At 52.8% G+C, this 13,707-nt stretch overlaps 1 pseudogene; it reads right to left on the bottom strand.

Annotated features, from left to right (window-relative positions):
* Positions 1-13,013: 13,013 nt before the first annotated feature.
* On the bottom strand, positions 13,014-13,417 carry LOC118625769 (annotated as a pseudogene).
* Between the last annotated feature and the right edge of the window lie 290 nt (positions 13,418-13,707).

Below are 13,707 nucleotides of genomic sequence, written 5' to 3'. Positions count from 1 at the left end.
TCCCGTCAGAACGTGCTGAGCGGAACAGGGCACCGCGAGCTCACGGCCTGAGACGGCCAGCACCCTCTGCTTTCAGGTGTGCTCTGCCGAAGACTCCGGCTCGTCGCCTCTGGCTCTGCTCCCTCCACGTCGCCTTCTGTCGCCAGCAAGCTCTCCCCAGGTGGTGAGGAAAGTGGCCACCCCCAACTCCAGGCTGACTTCCCACCTGCTGAGAACCCCCCGAAGAGAGGCCCTGGGGCCCTCCTCCGCAGCCCCTGCATTCCATTGCCCCTCAGCTGCCACTGCCCCGGGCTCCATGGCCAGGAAATCATTTGACCTCAGACACGTCTCCTTCTTTCCAATGAAATCAGCCCCACTAAATGGGAGGTGCTGAGAGAGGGGTGGTATGGGCCCCACCAGAGGGTCAGGGTAGTGATGCCCGGTCCAGAGATGAAGAAGAGCAGGCCCTTGGTGCCCGAGGGGACAGAGAATTGGGATCTAGGAAGCGAGGGAGAGAAACAGGTACCATGTCTCGCCATTTTCTCTCGGCCCAAGCCAGTGCTGTTTGGCCTTCGGGACTGAATGTGTGTCCTCTCTCTCACGGGCCTCCCCTGACCTTGCCGCCTTGTCTCCAGGCTCAGGCGCTCAGCCTGGGCGCCCCTCTGTTGGCATCCCGCAGGGCACGGGAGTGGCCGTACCCGGAGGGCCGTACCCGGTGGGCTCTCCGCCACACGGACAGCTCTTCCAGGCCCAGGGCCGTGTGTGAACCTCCCTCCAATCAGAGCTCAGAGAAAGTTTGTTTCTCCCTCGCACCTGACTCCACGTTATGTGCCTGGTTGGTGGGTGGTCTTCAACGTGACCCCTCCGGGCCGGGGCCTTGGAGCAGCACCCTGCAGTAGAACTGGCTGACTGCGCCCGAGTGGCCCTTGAACATCTGAAATGAGGCTAGTGGGGCCGAGGAACTGAGTTTGCCATGCTACTTAGTTTCAATCAGTTTCAGTTGGAACAGCCGCATGTATCTAGTGGCTGCCATGTGGTCTGGGGCAGTCCTGGGACTCTCCACAGCACCTCTGATTCCCGCTGAAAATGGGAAAGTCTTGAGATCATTTTGAGACACATCTGAAAAGTGACATTTATCTCTTTTGCTGACGTTCCATCGGCCAAAACTCATCTCTGGAGAACTTCTCCCTGCGGCGGGTGCTGGGAGCTGCAGTCTCGAGGGAGACCCTGCAGCGGGCAAGGTGAGTTCTGCGAGCGGGAGGCTGCCTCTGTCCACACCGTCCTGCCTCACCTGTGTGCCCAGGCTCGCCCTCCTGGCAGAGTGCTGGCGCACAGGAGGAGTAGATGTGAACTTGAGTAAGAGCACGGACGAAATATCCCCGTGGATAAGCACTGAACTCAGGAGGGTAGAGCGCACCCTCGCAGACGCCTTCTCCACCCTGGCTACCCCGTGGTCCCAGCGGCTGCTGGGAGCTCCAGGCCACCTCACTGACCTCAGGTTCTCCTCCCATGACCCAAAATACAGGGCAAAATGCAAAACCTCTAACACGGGCAAACAGCATCCATTTAAACAGCAAATATTGACCCTGCAAGGAGATAAGCAGAATACAAAGTGCAGAAGCAGCGAGGCAGGGAAGCGAACTCCAGGCCGGGCCAAGTGTGGGAGGCAGGCCTCAGGGCTGGGACCCCGGGGTCAGGGACAGAGCCCAAGGGCACGCGTGTATTTGACCCGCAAACAGTCACCGCAAGGGGGTCGTTGGCTGCTCTCGAGGAACCAGGGTCTCTGTCAGGAGGTGACAGAGGCTACGGAAGGGCCGGGGCTGGAGGGGGCTCTTCTCTAGCTTGTGGGAGCTGTCCCCTGCCCACCCTGGGCTTCCGTGGCCTGAACACGGAGAGGTCAGCACGTAGGGTTCCTAAGGCCTCCTCATCCCAATAGACTTGAGACTGGCTCGCCTGCCCCCAACAAGCTGCACAGACTGCAACAAGGCTCTTCACCTCAGTTTAGCCGACTATGAGATGAGAGGGATGCTACTCCGCTGGGACTGTGTGAGGAAGCAGTAGAGAGCCCAGACTTACTTAATGGTCAGCAAAAGTCAGAGGGCCCCCTTCCTCGGCAGACTGGGCCGGCCGCCCCGCTGGGAGGTGATGCGGCCACACGAGGTCTGCCTGCCTCAAGGAGACTGGGAGCTCCTCGGAAAGAGCATGTGAGCCAGTTCTGGGAGGCGGTGGGAGGAGCCTGACATGCAGGGCTTTCCAGTGTCTACGGTAAGGCCCCCGTACCAGGGCCACTTTCAAGCCATGATGTCACTGAACATGGAGCTGAAAAGACACACACAGGCTGGGAGCTGTCTCGGGGTTGTTCCCATAGGTAGCCCTGAGTGGGGCCACCCTTCTGTCCAGGTCAGACCCTATGTGAGTGCATTGGAGCCCCCAGAACAGGCCAAGCATCCCCTGGACCTGCCTAGCGGCCACCTCAGCCGACTCTCGTGCCTACACTGTTGCTGAGACAGCAAGGCCCTGCTGGCCTGAGGGAGGCTTCCGGCGGGGACCTGGGCAGGGCTCTGCATGGCATCAACGTGGGTGGGCTAGTCTGGAGGGTTCAATGCAACTTCACTGGCATGCTGGTATGTCTGGGGGCATGCTTGGGGTCTCTCCGGGTGCCTGGTCCTTGGACGTCCGTGGCACCTGGCTTCCGGAGGGAGCAGCCCTAGAGAAACAAGGTACAGCTGTGTCCTTTTCTGACATAGGCTCAGGACTCAAGTGGTGTTGCTCCGGCTCCGAATTCAAGGGGGAGGAGAATTCAACTTCATCTTTGGGGAGACAAGGGGCAGTGCGAGGGCCCCATGGAGAAGAGTCTGTGGGGTGGGATGTGCGGCTATGGCCTTCTGCGGCCATCGAAGGGGAGACCCCACATCCAGGCTCTCCCCAGTTCATTACTTTGGGGCAGCCTAGGGAAGGTAGGCTCGGTGGATCTGATTCAGAAGGCATTACTAAGAAGATTCCAGGTTAGGACTTTCCACTAACACGATAGTTAAGACTGTTTGAGCAGTTGCTGTGTGCCGGGCAGGACTTGTTCTAGGAGTGCACATGACTTACCGCATTTCTTTCTTATAATAACCCTGAGGGGTAGAGATGACTTTTCTCCCCATTTTACAGATGGGGAAACTGAGGCAACACAGCCAATAGATAGTAGTCTAGGTAACTTCCCTGGAAGAAACACAGGCAGCATTCAGGCTCTGGCATTGGGCCCCGGAGTCCAGCTGAGCCCATAACCATTAGCTGTTGGGTTTCTTTCCAAGGAGCAGCCAGCCGACCTCAAGTGTCACCAGGCTGAACTGCAGGCCTGCCACTGACTAGCTGTGTCACTACATCCCTGAGTGCCCCTGAGCCTCAGCTTCCCACTGTGAGATGGGATAACAGTGCCCACACTCCGGCTTGCCAGGGTATGGACTATAATCATCTGTGCCAGGTGCCACGTGGGGGGTGGGTATTAAACAAACGTTACGTTTCTTTCCTTCTCCCCCTCAGGAAGGAAACTTGACGATAATGCACATAACAAAATCCCATTGTTCCCCCAGAGGGCGGACCCATTGGGATTTCAGTGCTGCTATGATCAAAGCCAATAATGGACCTGCTAGGAAAGGGAAAAGGGGTGATAGTTGTAACTAAAGCGACCAAGTACCTATCAGTGCCTACTGTGTGCCAGGCTTCCTGAGCCTCCCAGCACAGCTTCAGCGTGCAATAAAAAAGTCTAAGACGGAGAGAGTTTAAGATTAGACTCAAGTCCGAAAACAGTAACCACAGAAGAGAAATTTGAACTCAGCGCCCTCTCGTTTCCTGTGTCCTCTGCATCTTGCCATGGCTCCCAAGAGGCGCTGCTGAAACACAGAAGCTGAGTATGCCAAAGAACAGCAGTTTGGGACTCGCTCTGGTAAGGGAAAGGATGGCCTGCCCTCAATTACACGTGTGAGTTCTTGCCCTCTGGCCCATTGGTATCAGGTCCAAATTCCTCATGGAGACCACAAGCCCCAGCCTGCTCTGGGTCCCCATGACCTCTCAGATCTCTCCTTCCATACTACCCCTGTCTGCTCCCTTGCTGTTCTTGCCAGTCACATTCCTGCCTCAGGGCCTTTGCACTTGCTATTCCCACAGTTTGGAACACATGGACCTGGGCATGGCTTGCCCTTACCTCATCCAAGTCTCTGCACAAAAGACACCTCCAGGGTGACCTTTCCTGACCACTCTGCCTGCCGTTACACCCACCCCACACTCTTTCCTCTTAACCTGCCTTTGTGGTTGGAGGGGGATGTTGTTAATTTTTTTTTTGCCAGATAGCATTCAGTATTACCTGACATTACACTGTATATTTGTCTTCTTATTCATATTTCTTATTATGTATTGGTTTCAGGTGTACAACTTAGTGATTAGAGAATCATATACTTTACATAATGTTCCCCTCAGTATTTCCAGTACTGCAACTGCCACCACACATGGCTATCCCAACAGTACTGGCTGTGTTTTCTGTGCTTTGCTTATATCCCCATGACTGTGCTGTAGCTACCAGTCTGTGCTTCTCAGGCCCTTCACCTCTTTCACCCCGTGCCCAACCCCTTCCCCTGGCAACCTCCAGTTCTCCCCCTCTGAGTCTTCCCATGGTGTTTGCTTATTTTGTTCTTTAGATTCTACCTGTAAGTAAAATCATATGGTATTTGTCTTTCTCTGTCTGACTTATATTGAGCATAGGTTTCTTCAAATAAATCCTCAGAAGTGGAATCACTGGGTCATAAGGCAATTTCATTATTCATGTTTTGAGTTAACTCCATACTGATTTCCACAGTGGCTGCACCAGTCTGCATTTCCATCAACAGTGCAGGAGGGTTCCCTTTTCTCCACACCCTCACCCACACTTGTTGTTTGTTGATTTATTGATGATAGCCATTCTGACAGGGGTGTGGTTTTAGTTTGTATTTCTCTGATGATTAGTGACACTGAGCATCTTTTCATATGTCTATTGGCCATCTGTATGTCTTCTTGAATAAGTGTCTATTTAAGTCCTTTGCTCAGTTTTAATTGGATTGTTAAGTTTTTGTTTTTGTTGTTGTTTTTTATCCTCACCCGAGGACATTTTTGTATTTATCTTCAGATACAGCACCCCAACCGGGGCCAGGGACAAACTGCAACCGAGGTACGTGCCCTTAGCGGAAACCTAACCCGGGTCTCTCTGGTCCGTGGGCTGACACTCTAACCACTGAGCCAGGGCTGGATTGTTAAGTTTTTTTGATGTTGAATAGTATGAGTTCTTTATACATTTTGGATATTAACCCCTTAACAGATGTATCATTGGTGAATATGTTCCCCAGTTCCATGGGTTGTCTTTTCATTTTGTTGATGGTTTTCATTGCTGTGCAAAAACCTTTTGGTTTGATGTAGTCCCATTAGTTTATTTTTTCTTTTGCTTCTCTTGACCTAGGAGACATATTAGAAAAATATTGTTACAAGGAATGTCTGAGATTTTACTGCCTATGTTTTGTTCTAGGATTTTTATGGTCTTAAGTCTTACATTTAAGTCTTTAAATCCATTTTGAGCTTATTTTTATATATAATGTGAGAAGGTGGTCTAGTTTCTTTCTTTCTCTCTTTCTTTCTCTCTCTTTTTTTTTCTTTCTTTCTCTCTCTTTCTTTCTCTCTCTCTCTCTTTCTCTCTCTTTCTTTCTTTCTTTCTTTCTTTCTTTCTTTCTTTCTTTCTTTCTTTCTTTCTTTCTTTCTTTCTTTCTCATGCATCTATTATTCCCAGATATGTTTATTGCATAGACTGTCTTTACCCCATTGTTTGTTCTTGCCTCCTTAATTGATCATACACACGTGGGTTTATTTCTAGGTTCTCTATTTTGTTCCATTAATCTATCTGTTTTTATGTCAGCACCATGCTGTTATGATTACTATGGCTTTGTAGTATAGGCTTATATTAGATAGTGTGATACCCCCCAACTCTGCTTTTCTTTCTCAGTATTGCTGAGGATATTCAGGGTATTTTATGGTTCCATATAAATTTTTGAATTATTTGTTCTAGTTCTGCAAAATATGCCATTGGTATTTTGACAGTGATTGCCTTGAATCTATTGATTGTTTTGGGTATGGACATTTTAATGATGTTAATTCTTCCTATCCATGAACATGGTATATATTTCCATATCATCTTTGATTTTTTTCCTTCTGTGCCTTATAGTTTTCCAAGTACAGGTCTTTTACCTCCTTGGTTAAATTTATGTCTTGTTTGTTTTTGGTGCATCCTTATTTACATTTATTGTCTGTCTTTCCCATTACCACATCTGCCCTAGGAGGGCAGGGGCTTCATCTATACTGGTCACTGCAATATCCCTGGGGCTTTGAGCACAGCCTGCACACAACAGTCATAGAACCCAAAAAATATCTGATTAGCAGGACAAAGGGCAGGGCAGGGGCTGAGAAGCTTAATAGTCACCCTGAAGGAGAATCCACTTAGGGTCAGAGCTTCATTGGCCTGTCTGGCTGGAAGAATGGCCACATTTTCACTCACTGATTCCAGGATTTTCAGCTCTTTCTTAACAAGGCAAATGCTGTTCTTCAGCTGAGCATGACCACATTACAGGCACTGCCCCAGAAAGGGGGAGGAGGGTGGTGATAATATTTTAATAGGAGACACCCAAAGCATCTAACCACCAAGACCCAAACACAGGGCTGCTTTCCGGGTGTGTGGCCTGTGCAGTGGTGCAGGGCCCACACGCAGAAGGGCTCCAGGGCAGAAGGGCTCTGTGCTTAGTGTAATAATCTGTTGTTGCTATCTTGCAATTCTTAACTTTCTAACAGAGGAACCATATTTTCATTTGCAGTGGCTCTGTAAATTATGTAGCCTGTCCTGCCCAAAGAACTGACCAACAGTGGAGCTGTAGGCTTAAAGATGTTGGAAAGAAGTTCCTGTGGGTGCTGCTCGCCCACACCATCCAGGCCACCATTGCATTGTAAGTTATATTCATTAGGCACCTACTGTGTGCCAGGTACTGTGCTAGGTGCTGGAGAAGCAGAATGGAGGAGGCTAGGCACCTGTCCCAGGAACTGCCAATCAAGAGGAGAGACAGGCAGGTAAAGAGAAAGGTGGCACTGAGCTCCAGGGGGCAGGTTGGGGCCGAGTGAATAACCATGTAGGCCTGAAGGGGGCCAGGTGCTGAGGGAGGGAGGGCGGCAGGGGGAGGGGGCAAAGCAACATGGCTGGTCTTGGAACCACCAGATGGGGACCTGGCTGGGGCCTAGGTGCCCTGAGGAGCTGGAGCCAAGGCTGTTGAAGGTTTGACAGCTGTTTGTGGGTGGAGGGAGCGCTGGCAGGCTAAGACAGAGGGTGCCACAGGATGACCGCTGGTGGAAGAGCCTTCCTGCAGCACCTGCAGCCCCAGGGGGAACAGAAGGCAAACCCCTGAGCAGAGAAGGTAGACATTCCTTTAAAGAGATCTTTCTGCTCTCCACTCCTCGATCTCCTCTCATGTATGGAGCCAGGACTGCAGCCAGCTGAACCCGCGTCTCTTCTACGGTCCTCACGCCAGCCAGGAGTGCTTGTCGTTAACCTGCTTCAGAGAGTAATGAGAAGCACCGAGAGGAGCAGTCATTCGCTCAAAGTCACAGTCACGGGAACCGAGGGCTCCTAGACTCTCGCTGAGGCCAAGGACGCCCCTGTAAGGGGCGAGACTGGCAAGCTGCCCCCTGGGGCCCGTTTGCGTGGAAGGGGCGGCCTGCACCCCTCCCGAGAGGAGCAAGGAGCCTGGCGGGCCACAGAGGGCACCGGCTGGGCAGGAAAAGAGCCTCCAGCTGCCGGGCGCCTCCCAGCTGCGCGCAGGGGCCCCAGCGCCCCCTCGGTGTCGCCGCGCTCCCGCCCCCTCGGGCTGTGCCGAGCGGATGCGCTGCCTGCGTGTGAACAGGGCTTGTTTTCCCTTCACGCCCTCAGGCTCCGTTTTTATGAAGAACTTCCTTCTGTTGGCGCTTTGGGAATATTCATTCCTGGCTTGCGCAGCGCGGGTGACAGTTGGGCTGGGAAATGCACCCGCGGCTTAATTAGGGCACCGCCGGGCTGCGCCAGGCTGTCCCCCTTCCCCGCACGACCCGGGGCACTTCCCACCCCAACCTGAGCAGCGTGCGGCGCGGCTCCCCTGCCAGCCAGCCGCCGTGTCCCCTGCCCGCCCTGCCCTCCCACCCCTCGGGGCCACGGCTGACTCGTACTGTCCTCCAAATAGCCATCTTTCCGCACACGTTCGTCCTGACGCTGCTGTCTGGAACGCGTTGTGCTCTGGCACAGATCTCTCCTGCCTCCAGACCCCCGAATTCCTTCTGCTCCCCTCCCCGGCCTCTCGCCCACCCGCTGATGAGTCCGTTCCTGTGGGTGGGCGTCCTAGGCCCCTGCTGCCCTGCTTGGGGACAGATGGACTGACCGCTCCTCTCTGCTCTCCCGCGTCCTCACCAGGGCGTCCTCCGGGCCTGGGGCTCACGTGTGCCCTTCACCCTGTTTTTGAGGAACCTGAAGGTAACAACAGGAGGCGGGCAGAGCTGGGCATGGACCACATGGGTCAGCCTGTGCAGCTCAGGGCAGGGTGAGCGGACCGTCCGGTCCCCAAAGCCCAGGAGCACGCGGCAGAAAGCTGACTGCATTGACTGTGAATGTCAAGCCAAAAAATAAATATTGAAAATTCCACCGCATATTATGTTCAAATCCCACCATAAAAAAAAAACTGGAAAAATATTTGCAACACATATGGCAAAGGGTGAGCTTTCTTGAATGCTAAGGCTCTCTCAGCGTAAGCAGGAAATCAACAGCCAGGGACACTGAACAAGAGCAGCAGCCTCGCGGAAGGGAGCCACCGCCAGCTTCCCGAGAGACAGGCGATGCACAGCCTTACCTACCACGACAGCAACACGGAGGGGACCCATGACGTCTTGGTTTAGATTGGATACATATTAAGCTGTGTGGCCTCCAGCGGGGGCCGTCGGAGGGGCTGTGGTGGGAGTGGAAGCTGGGCCCCCAGCGTGACTTCACTGGACGGCTGGTCACATTTGGAGCTCAGCAGGCTGAGCAGGGCCGACCCTGGTGGGTCTGCCAACAGACTCAGTGCCACCCCTGCCCCACTTCCCACTGCCTGGCCGCGGGCAGCTTACTTATTCTCTGAGCCTGTTTTCTCATCTGTAAACTGAGGCCGTGATGCACTAGCAGGGGAGAGTCAGATGTGGTCAGGGGAGGGGAAGAACTGGAGTAACACCCAGGCTGAGAGAGGGAGACTGGAGGGAGGAAGGGAGGGAAAAGGAGGGGCGTGTGAGGTGGGATTAGGGTTGAGACAGCTGGATGACCTGTGGAGCAGGGACAGTGGGGCTGGGCCGGGGACTGTTGAGGGAAAGAGGTGAACACAGCTGCCTGTGGAGGTCACGCCTCCAAGGTTATTTGGTGGTGAAGGAAGGGAGAGAGCTTGAAGGAGGGGTGGGGTACAGATGGGGAGGTGGTTAGGATGGGGAGCTGAGAATATGTATACACTGTGAAAATAGCCTCTGGCTCCCAAGGGCCCTGCTATCCCAGCAGCATCTCAAAGCTGGCTCACAACTAATTCTCTTTGATGGCCATCATTACATGACCCAATCTAGAAGAGTCCAAGTTAAGCTTGTAGGGCTGGGACACAGCCAAAGCCCAACAGAGAGATGGGCCAAAACCCAACTTTCCAGGAATTAAATGGAGGTGGCAGCATTTGACCCGGAGCTGCAGGGCTAGCAAAGCCAGAGGAACAGGCTGCAGTGCTGGTGAGGAAGGAATGGCACTCTGGCCTGAACGTTGTCAGGGGAACAGACCAGGTTAACAGGAAAACAGATCCCAGGGCTACTGCTGGCAGCGCACCTAAGACATGGTGCTCGACACACACGGGCGCTCGACAAACATTTCTCGAATGCGTAACCAAGAAGGGAGCTTGCAAGCCTTGTCAAAGCAAGTAGCTCACCCCTGGGCCCGTGAGTACAGTGAGGGTACAAGGACAAGGCGGCTTCCAGGCCAGGTGATGGGCCGCCAGCACAAGTGTGATAGAAATGTCATCCTCAGGTCTCAGCTCTGACCTGGGTGGCACCAGGCTCCCATAAGAAATGTGCCATCTCAGAAGGAAGAAGATGCCTTCCTGGGGCCCAGCAGCTGAACTCAGGCTCCCTGGATTCTGCAGGGCAGCTTTCCTTGGTGCCTTGGGCTACCTGACTTCCATGGAGCAGGAAACCCTACTGACCTTGGGTAGAGAAAGGACAAGTCCAGGTTCCAGGATGTGAGGATGTGGAAGGTGGGGGATGATGGAGAAGTGAGAGCAGCTTTGCGGACCTCCGAAGAGGGTACGTGCAGACTGCACACTAACCCCCGATGTCTGCCTCAGTGCCTCAGATCCCTGGGCCTTCCTGGGCAAACTTAGCCCAGACCTATAGAAGTGTCTGACTGGCTGCTGGCCAGCCAATGGGTGGCTCCCTCTAACCCTACTCCTGGACCAGTCGGCTTTAGGGCACATCACCCTGGAAGAAGAATGGGACAGGGCAAGCCAATAGCTACCATCTGGGTTGTCCTGCATGACCTGTGAGATAGAAAAGTGCCTGGAAGTGGGGTTCGCCCACCTGGGCTCCATCCATCCCTAAAGAGCATTAAGAACCAGTGCACTCTCTCTCCCAGCCTCAGTCACCTGAATTGTCAAATGGTAATAATAATGTTTGTCATAGGGTTGTTGTGAGGAGAAAATGAGATAGTAAACAGAGAGTGCTTTGTAAACCATAAAGCTAGAGGTGAGTTGTTTTATTTCACTCCCAAAGGAGTGAATGTTCTTGAGTTTTACTTTACAGTGGACCTTGCTCCGGCCCCTGGCTGATGCTGGACACAGGTCAGATCTTACACTTGTATCCGCAGCGCGTGAGAGAACGTGCTTCTGCAGAATGCACCGGCGGCTCCCTTAGTTCCAGCTGCAGCTCTGCCTCCGGGCAAAGCTGGTTAGGTCATCTGGGTCTCAGTTTCTCCATCCGCAAAATGGATCGACAAGGTTGCCTCACTCCATCACACACTGCTGGAGAATTAAATACTCCCCCCTCCTCCCTGCTCCCTGCTCTGCTTCTGTTTCTTCTTCCCTCTGCTCCTCTCCGGGGCTGCTGTGGATGGTGGCAGCTGAGCAGGAAGGAGCCCTGCAGCCGCCCCCTCTCCTCCGAAACCCTGGCCGTCTCCCCGCGCAGCCCAGTGCCAGGTGAAAGCACTCTTCGTGTTCTTCTTTAAATGTTTAAAGTGTTTCAGTAACATTTTCACAACAGGATTATAAAGTTTCGAAGTTGTCTTTTGTGAAAATCACGACTGTTGTCTCTGTGATCAGAGCAGGCACCCAGCAAAAGTTTGTTGGAGGAAGCAGAACCGACAGTCCTCCGCAGAGGGAAGCTTCCTGCCCGCCGACCTTCCCTTCCTGCTCCCAGCCTCTTGACCTCGACGTGTTCCTCGCCATCCACAGGTCGGTGCCCGTGGTTTGCATCCTGGGACAGATCCTGCCCTTCAGTGGGCTGGCCAAGCTCACTTCCTCCCGGACCCCTTCCTGCCCGTCCCTGGGATCCTGGCACCCAAGCGAGGAGGGGCTGCCGCCCCTGAGCTCTCACCCAACCCTGCAGGCCCGGGTGTCATCGCTTGCAACAGCTGACAGTGACGCCTCCACCACTCTGGTGTCACTTTTAACACTGCACATTCACACCCCCAGCTGACTGCGCAAGGAGGCCCCAGCCGAGCGTCGTCGGCCGCACCCCACGTGTGGAGCTGTTAACCCGGCAGTTGTTCAGCAGGTTCTCTGGGCCTCACCTCAAAACGTGTTACTTCTGGAGGGGATGACACCCTGGAACTGCACAAGCTCTCCCGGGAAGGGCTGACAGGGCCTGGCGGTCCTGCGTCACCAGGAGGGGCAGGGGAGGCGGCTGGAGCCAGGGCAGGCAGAGACTGGGGCCTGGGCACACACAGCTCCCTAAATTAGAAGCATAAGAGGAAGAAGAGAAAAAGGAAGAAGGAAACTGTGTCATACCACTTATATCTGCATGTTTCCCACGTTCAAATAATATTTCATGGTATAAAGGTACAAGACAAAAGCAGCAGGCAGAACGTATGCGCAATGAGATCCCAATTCCATAAGTGTGGGGTAGGCATTACGCTGGTCACCCATAGCCAACTCCCGTCCACATTCAGGCACTTGGAGAATCTCACTTTCTCACACCATGAGATCAGATATGGCCACGTGACTTGCTTTGGCCAATGAAATGAGAGGGAGGGAACCACGGCACTTTGGGGTGGTAGCGTTTGATTTCTGGTATTCTCCTCCCCTGCAGCATCCAGGTGTGGCTGATACGGAGGGACCAGAAGGTCACAGGAGCCACCATATGGGGAGCAGCACCCCTGAGTGTGACCCAGACTCTAATGATCTGGGTCTGAGCAGAAATAAACTTTTGTATTGTGAAATCACTGAGATTTTTGTATGGTTGGCCCTGCAGCATGATATAGCCAATATTGGCTGATGTAATAAAATACAAAACAGATGCAAAAAATATCATCAGGAAACATTGCAGTTATGGGGTATTTTTTTAACTTTTCTAAATTTTCCCAATTTTCTACAGTCAGCTTTTCTTATTTTCAAGATTTTTTTTCTTTCAGTTTTATTGAGATATAATTGACATCCAGCACTATATAAGTTTGAGGGGTACTTAACTTTTATGATTTAAGAAAGTCGTTAGTCTTAAGCATGGCTAGCTTTTTAAAGTAAAGAAATGTGTCCTTGGCAGTCTGCTAGAGATTTCAGCTATGTTAGTTCATTTCCTTCTCACAAAACCCCAAGAGGACTTTCCCATTGTCGAGGGGAATCTGAGGGCTGGAGGGACAGGTGCCCGGTGCTCCACACTCATTATCCCGTTTATCTGCTCAGAGGCTTGAAATATTTCATTCCAGTTTTTTCAAAGGTTGCCCATGGTTTATTGATAATATCACAGTCCAGAAAGAATCAAACGGCTCTATGTGGTGTTTTGAAATTCACCCCAACTGTAGGCTGCGTGACCAGCAAGTTGGAGAGACTGCCAAAGTCCAAGAGCTTCAGAATTTCCCTCATGTCAGGACCAACTTCAAGTATCTCCTGATCCAGGGCTAAGACCTCGGGAACATATTCCTCTCCTCTCTCTCTCCTCTTCCTGCAGCGTGATGGAGGCACCTCTGCGGGGCCTCTGTGACTCCGCCTCAGCGGATGTGGCCAGAGCCCACCGTCTCATTCCGGAGCTTCTTTCTGGGGATACTGGCGATGTCCTCGCACACGCACCTGCTGGTGTGGACGTCTCTGCCCGGGCGCGTGGAGTACTTCTCAGTGATGACCCAGGACGCCTTCTTCATGGTCTTGTTGTGAACACGGCCCATCTTGGTGGGTCCCTGGTGAACGAGCTCATTCCAGACTTAAAGATGAGGCTCAGAGAAGTTAACTGAGTTTTTCATGGTTAATCCCTTAGGAGTTGAAGGAAGTGAAACTTGAAACGATAACCATGAGAGTAGACACCTTTGATTGGATGCTTCTATGTGCAGGCCCAGGTACGATCTCATCTCATCTCCTCAGTAATTCTGCGACACTGGCACAGTACCTGTGTTATCTCAGTAACTCCGCGACACTGGCACAGTACCTGTGTTATCTCAGTAATTCTGCGACACTGGCA

This window comes from Molossus molossus, unplaced genomic scaffold (assembly GCF_014108415.1).
Source record: "Molossus molossus isolate mMolMol1 unplaced genomic scaffold, mMolMol1.p scaffold_m16_p_11, whole genome shotgun sequence".
NCBI lineage: Eukaryota > Metazoa > Chordata > Mammalia > Chiroptera > Molossidae > Molossus > Molossus molossus.
Note: the sequence above shows the minus strand (reverse complement) of the source record. Positions and strands in the feature narration are given on the sequence as shown.